The sequence below is a fragment of the Cyprinodon variegatus genome, unplaced genomic scaffold (assembly GCF_000732505.1).
Source record: "Cyprinodon variegatus isolate N-32 unplaced genomic scaffold, C_variegatus-1.0 Scaffold248, whole genome shotgun sequence".
NCBI classification, from domain to species: domain Eukaryota; kingdom Metazoa; phylum Chordata; class Actinopteri; order Cyprinodontiformes; family Cyprinodontidae; genus Cyprinodon; species Cyprinodon variegatus.
The window spans coordinates 655,869-663,811 of record NW_015150701.1 but is presented as its reverse complement, the minus strand read 5'-3'; positions in this window follow the sequence as shown (position 1 = coordinate 663,811).

Here is a 7,943-nt window from a genome sequence, read left to right as displayed (position 1 = left end):
TATATATATGAGAGAGAGAGAGAGAGAGAGAGAGAGAGAGAGAGAGGAGAGACATACCTACAATAATAACATAAAAGGACTGTTTTGATAAGGAAATAGCATGTAAATCCCATTTTGAGCAGAAAAAGAATTTCATTTTCGTACTAGAAATATCTCATTCACAACTGACATTGACAAACTAGTCCATGAATTTGTTATTTGAAGAGTGGACTATTGTAATCCTTTACTATCAGTTTACAAAAAGCAGGTAAAAGCCTCTTGCTAATCCAAAAGGCTGAAGCCAGAGTACTGATAAAAGATTAAGGGCAGGAGGGATCATATTTATCCTATTTTAGATTTCGTTCATTGGCTCCCTGGTAATCCCAGAATACAATTACAAATTATTCTTATGTATAAGGTCCTTAAAAAAACAAGGTGCATCTTGATAAAGATATGTGATCCCTTATGTTCCTAAAACAGCTTTTTACTCCCAACATACAGATTTACTGGTTGTATCTACAGTTTTCTAAAAGTAGAATTAAATTACCAGTTTAAATCTACCAGGCAGACACCGCATCAACTTTTAAGACTAGATTTAAAACTTCCCTATTGGCTCAGGCTGCTATAGGACTTACAGACCACTTATTTCATATTCTACCTATACTTTTTCACAATTTGTTCCATCGATCTTTAAGTTCTCTATGCAATTTTTTTTTACTTATGACACAATCTTGGAGGGTGGAATCAGCAGGCGTGCTGCTTTCAATAAATTCTCATTATAGTTAGTACAGTTGACCTTGTTTTTCAGTGTTTTGTCCCGTTTCTCTTCTACAGATCAATATTGACTGGAACTGACTATGTGCTCACTTTTACCTTCTGGACCAGATTATCAGTTCATAATTTTTAAAAGTTTTTCTCCTTGTCATAATCACCTTTGGAGCTAGTTTACCATTACCTACTCTTGCATAGAAAGTCTTCCTGGATCACTGTGTCTGTGTTCGTTTGGTGTGAGGCATCCCTTGACCAAAAGTCTAGTCTGTATATTTGTAAAATGCTTTGAAATGACCTGTTGTGAATTGATGCTATACAGAGCTCTGTCAGATGTCCAAAGCTTCAGATATTGTTTACGTATAATCTAATCATTTGTCAAACTTCTCAACAACCCTATTCTTGGCCCGTCAGCTTTGTTCCTTTTCCTACATGCCTATGACCTTGACAGAACTACTGAAATTATAAACAAGGCAAGTTTGTTATAGCACAATTCAAATTTCTTTACATAAATTAAAATAAAAGCACATAAAGATTAAAAAAACATTTGTAAAAACAACTGGACCCCAACCTTAAATCACTCAGTTAGCAGTTTAACTTTAACAGTCAAAAGCAGTTCTAAATAAAGAGTTTTTCATTTTGACTTAAAGAACTCAGGCTTTGAGCACTTTGACAGTCAGGATAAGCAGCATTTAGTTCATATGCTCCACTTATCTGGGAGGAACCCCCAGATAAGTGGAGCATATGAACTAAATGCTGCTTATCCAGGTTTGGTTCTACAGTAGTCCTGAGGTCTTCTTGAACTACAAGACCTGAGTGGTATGGGAGGTTGCTACACTGAAAAAAAAAAAAAACAACATTCTGTATTGAGGTGCTGATCTATTCAGTGATTTATAGACTAACAGAAGGATTTTAAAGTCTATTCTGAGCTACAAAGAGCCAGTGTAAGGACTGTCATGAAACAAGACAGATGGACCCAGTATTCAAGGTAAGACAGACAGTAGGCAAGTTAAAAACATTTACCGGTATTAAAATAAAAAGACAGAGACAGAACTGGAGCAGGCTTCTGAGGATCTGCGGTCCTGTAGCGACTGCAGGAGGGGACGGGGCACAGCCCAATCATTGACAACTATGGTTTAGGGAGAAACACAGGTAAGTGACAACAGTCATCTGAACAGGAGATTATCAGAGTGAGTCACTTATCTGCTTTAACAGTTCAGTCCATCCTATCAATCATAGGCAGGATCAACCGATGCACTGCCAACAAGATGCAGCTCTGAGCCGTCTAGAGCGTCCCCGATGCAGCAGCCCCAGAGGGCAAGAAGGACTCCGATCCAGCTCAGGGATTAAGATCAATCTCCAGTAGTTCTAAAATCGACGAGTCCACACAGGAACAGACAAATACGGGTTCCAGGAATCCAGAGATTGAAGACATGTTCAGAGTCCCGTGCATCAAGCATCCAGCTCAGACAGAAATGCACAGACAGGCAGAATCCAGCAGGAGTCCAACCATGGTTAGTGGAACAGATCAGGCTGTCATGATCTGGCCTGTTTGCTCCTCCCTAATTAGTAATTCCTCTCACCTGCCGTTTTCCTTCCCTGCCTCACTTATAATTTATTCCTCTCACCTGTTTCCTCTGGTTTATATTCAGTTCAGCCAGAGCATTCAGTGCCAGATCATTGCTTGTCTTTCTGTTCAGTTTTATTTGGTTCATGTCCTGGATCCTAGCAGCCAGTGGAAAGAGGGTTTTAGTGTTTGTCTCGTCTCCTGATCGTCCACTGTCCCACCCCCGCGGAGTCCTCTGGGTTTTTGGCTCATTATGGGGGGAGGTTCAGTTTTTATCAAAGTAAGCCTGGCTCCAGGGTGGAGACCAGTTTAAAGTCCTGCTTCAAGTTCCGGTTCCTACGTCCTGTCTCGGCTACCCTCTTCCACTGAGCCTGCCTGTCTGCACCTGATCCTGTCTGCTCCTGTGCGTGACCACCTGGTCATGCTTTTGGTCCCAGTCTAACTCTGAACCCTCCTGGAAGCCTGTGGATGCCTGGAAGTCTGGATCCTGCCACCTGTTTCTGTTCCTGCCTGATCTGGATCCTGCCTGTTTCTGTCTGTTCCTGTTTGTTCTGGATCCCTCACCAGGATCAGCTTTCAGCATAAACTCTGGGACTGCAGCACTGGGGACACTCGTGGTCTGGACTGTTAAACCAGGTAAGTGACCAACCCAGATAATCATATATCAGTTTATCGTGGTCACTTACCTGTGTTTCCTCCCTGGAGTGTCTGAGATTGGGCGGTGTCCCGCATATATATATATATATAGGTCCCTATTCTGGGTCTTGGTATGAATAAGTGGCAAGAAAAACAATAACCATGGCGAACGATGATGCGCAGCGCAGTATTTATGTTTAACTATCTGGAAAAGATTTTGCTTTTATGGTTGGGAAAGATCGCTAGATGCGCACCAACTCTACCATCCATGTTTACTTCCGTAAACACAGAGAACACTGGCCTGTGATGTCATTGTGTCCTTTACTGCGCATTTGGGACACATGTTGTATGACTGCAGTACACATAGGCGGTTACAGCAACTAAAAAAATTGGATCTCACAAAAAAAAATTGGAATTGAGCATCAAGGCCTGCAGTGTGAATGTAGCCTGAGTCCAAGGATTATTATCTCAGTAGGATTCTGCTCACTAAGTGGTCAACATCAAAACATATAGGTTAGCAGGATATTATTAAGTGGTTTAAGAGGAAGGTGATGGGTGAGTGAAAATATACAAATCAGTGTCTGACTCATCACATTTTTATTTGTGAATACATTAGAAAAATTATGGTTCATTTTCTTTCTTCACAGAAAAAATCCCAGTCAATGCCTATGAAGGTTTATACATATTTTTTGCATGGTGAAAATTTTACCAGAACCCTTTAACCTCTTAACAAGTCCTTCTAATAGCTGTATCCATATTTATAACAACATCATACTAAAATATTGTAACATGTGGCTGTTTTTCAACATCAAGCAATGTTTGTTTGAATACAAAATGCTCTAGGTTATTTTATTTTATTCTATTTTTTCTTTTGCTTCCAATGAAAGCTGTGGTTTAAGAAGAATGGATTCCCCCCTCGGCGGCTCCTGAGTCTCCTATCTCCCAGCAGGTATAGGAGACAGAGAAGCAGCCAGCCCTCTAGCCCTGTGGCTGTATCGTCCTTGGTACAGTCGGTCAGCAAGGGGGGACAACACAGGTGCTGTGCAACAGAAAGCCACACAGCAGTCAGCAGGGTCACTTTGCAGCATTTCCATGTTCTCAGTGACAGAGAAGAAGGCTGTTTTGGTTGAAAAGGCGCTGTGGGGCACAGACCTCAGTAGGACAGGAAAACCTACCTGATGGCAGGGGACAATAAGATATGCACATAGATGTCATAGGTTGTTCAGTCAAAACAAATTACATTGCTTACTGTCCTGAGGATATGAGGAAAAATATGAGCGTCAGTTTCCTGAAACAGTGAAGTTTCAAGACATATTGTTCAAGAGTTTGCCTGCAGACAAATCTGGCAAAGAAGCAGAACACAGTTTTGTTTTGATGTATTATAACTTCCTAAGCAGAGGGAAATAGCTTTAATTGATGGATTCTTCCACACATTCATTTACCCTCTGTTACTTCCCATCACCTTTCTATCACATAATTGATTGCAACAAACAGATGCTGGTTGAGCGATTGAGCCTCAAGCACTGTTGACTCACTCTTAATTTTTCAGCTGAGTCACTCATTGTTCTCTTCTTTTATCCAAATCTGCATTAGGCAAACTTTTTATCTCAATTCACCTGAAGCCCCGACAAAGAAAATCAGTCTCCAATTATTTTGGAATTATTTTTTTTCTCTACAAAAGTGCTTTCTAGAATTGGGAGTTTCTTTTTTTTATCTATGCAAACAAAACACCAGGAGGTTGAGGGCCTTCCAAGATAGTTTGTGAGCATCCTGGTGTGCTAGATGACCTTGGACCAACAACAAAAATAACTAATAATCTAAAAAAAACAAAAGTAGGATAATGTTTCTCTTTTAGGGCTTTTTTATGTTCATCAAGTGCTTGGAGATGATTTTCAAACTGAGTTTTTGGATTTTCTTTTAAAGAATTAACGTTCCAGCTGATTGATCAGAGCCGTTAAAGGTTTCACTCTGTGAAAACACACAGATCAATGAGTACTTTGAGTCCTATAAATGATGAGTGGGTGGGTCTCTTCTCCTCATAGTCTTTCACATCGACAAATACAGTTTCTCATGAAGAGCTTGACCTGCCAATCTGGTATTGATCTAGGGAGTAGAGTGGAAGGAGACAGCCCAGGCTGTGCTGTATCAGGCTACAGTCTCATTTCTGGGCCTGCTCCCCCACATGGAGGTCAAGCAGTCTGGAGAAGAATTAATCACATCTTGTTTCCCTGTCTGCAGGCCGCAGGGAAGTCACAAGTAAAGCCAACACCCCAAACACCCACAAACACAGCTGTGCTGGCCGCTTATCTCACACCTTATGTTATCTCTGCCTGGCCTCCACTTTTATTTCTCTGCATATGCTTATGTTCTGCTGCTCAAGGCAGAAAAAAATTAATGTTTTATATGATATAAACCTGAATGAATTCTGAGGCTTAATACTCATTAATAGAAATTCAAGAAGTATATTGAGTCAGCATACTCTAGCATGTCAGGGCAGATATTTCCTAGAAACAAATGGTATATTCCCCCATTCCAAAATTGATTTCAATACGTTTAAATGAGCATTCAATAAACAGGAGAAGGTGCATGAAATATAAAGGGAAAATAACAGCTTTAGCATTGGTTTAGGCTCTTTTTAAGGTTCTTCAAGATCTGGAAATTAAGTACACCTCTTAACATTTGGTAAAATTGACATTTAAACAGCATCACTCAGTCAGATATAATCAATATTTTCAACCAAACTTGTCACAATACTTTGCATGAGTTTTTGCATATCTATTTATCCTGAAGGAACTAATATATCTGAACCAGTTTTATGCTACTTTGTTCCCATACACATAATTTTTTAGAGCATTTGTTCCCAACATGTCTGGTATTTTACAAATATCAGAATATCCACATATCCGTCTGCCTGATTACATTACTTTTAAACATTAAATCTTTTTATGATCCAACTAATAACAAGTACCTAGTAGCCTTTTAACCAAATACTGCAGGATGCAGACTGAGCCATTCCTAGCCACAAACTGTAAAACATCCAGGGCGGTCCCTCCAAATCATTGCCAAAGCTCAACCATTAAAGTGAGAGAGGAAAAAGGTAATAAAATTCACAACAGATGACAGTGTTGCACTCAAGAGAAACAAAACCTTTAGCAAACTGCATCAAGTACTTATGCAAAGTGGATACAAGACACACCTTTCATTTAAAGTCAGAAAAATGTATGGTTCATCATCCAGCAAAGCTCATCTACTATATTTGTCACATTCCTGCTCTGTTTACCCTTGCAACTATCCACTCAAGATATGGAAGTCCACACTCAATAATACATTAAAACATAATGTACATGATTTTTTTATTGAATATACATTGATTCATATTTTCTTGTTTATTGCATGCCCTAAAAACTTTGTAAGAAATCAATAAGAAAAAGCTCTCAGTACCCTGCTTCCCGCCATTACTGCAAAACACAATCGGAACCCATAGATGTTGGATCTGCAAGGCACCCTGGGACTTTCATGCTCAAATGTCAGGGCATTTCATCCTGATGATGATGACTCACTGCCCTCGGTCTTTGTCTGCATGAGAGAACAACACTACTAAATAATGACCCAGCATCATCACGTGCAGGGAAAAAAAAAACAATACTACTAATGTTTCATAATAATAGAGTGTCATTCGTTAATGCTTAATAACGGAACAATCATCTGAATGTACAGTTAAAACTAGATTTGTCATCTTCCTCACTTTACTCACACAGACGTATACCGGTATATGTGTGGGGGGTGGGGGGGTGAAAACAGAACAAGACTAAGCAGTCATTGACATGCTCTACTAGAGGCCTAATGGGCCCTGGGTAATGGCCCTCTATGGGCTTCAGGAAATCCTCCATCGTGCATACATCAAAGCAGGATTGAAAAGGATACATATTGAGAGTGGTTAGAAGAAAAGAGATATCAGAGGCTCACAAAGAGGGATAGTGAAGAAGTCCTGTACCTTTTCTTTACTGTATTTGTAAAAAGCTCCTTCTATTTTAAATCACCCATTTTTTTTTATTGATAAACTGATGCTGGTCAATAGGATTGAGGACAAAAGGGTGTCTATCTTAGTCTTTGGAATGGCATTACTTTGTTTAATGCTTCTGTTGACAGGAGTATCCCTGAATACACTGGTCCCAAACTCCTTAACAGTCCCTAAGGCAGGCGTGCCCAAAGTCGGTCCTTGAGGGCTGCTGTCCTGCAGGTTTTAGAGGTTTCCCGGTTTCAGCATAGCAGATTTTTATTGATAGCTGATTAACAGGCCTTTGCTGCATTGCAAACATCAGAATCATTTGTGCTAAGGCAGAGAAACCTCAAAAACCTGCAGGACAGCAACCCCTGAGGACAGATTATGTCTTAAGGGATCGGTGTCCTGCTGCTTTTAGATGTGTCTTTGCTTCAACACATCTGACTCAAATATCGGCTCATTTGAGGAAATCTATACGGATATGAGCGTTACATATTAGTAAGTAGCCTGGCCAGCCAGACTGACTTACACTGTGTACACAGCGCATCAGGCTGGAAAGGAGGGGGTAGACCCTGAGTTCAATATTGAAATCTTGAAGGTATGTTCAAGTTATTCGGAACTAAATGAAGGGCATCATCAAGCATTTTTGCATTGCGGCTGCAATCTTGATGTTATGATTAAAGAAAAGCACTGTTGCATTGTGTATGATTATGGCTCAAACATAAACTCACCTGTCCGTTTTAGACTAGAGATCTGTGCCTAATCAGACTGACTTACGTTCCATGTAAATCAGTCTGGCAAGCCACGGTAAATAGCAAAGGCTTGAAGGGCAGATACTTTTCACAACACATGCTTTCTTCATCAAAGGACATAAATCTAAACCTTAGCCAGTTCACTAGTGTTTGTTCAAGTAAAACACAAAAAATGTATTTTAGACTATGTGTACCATAGAGTATTAACAACACGCAATAATCCTTCTGTCTAAAGCTT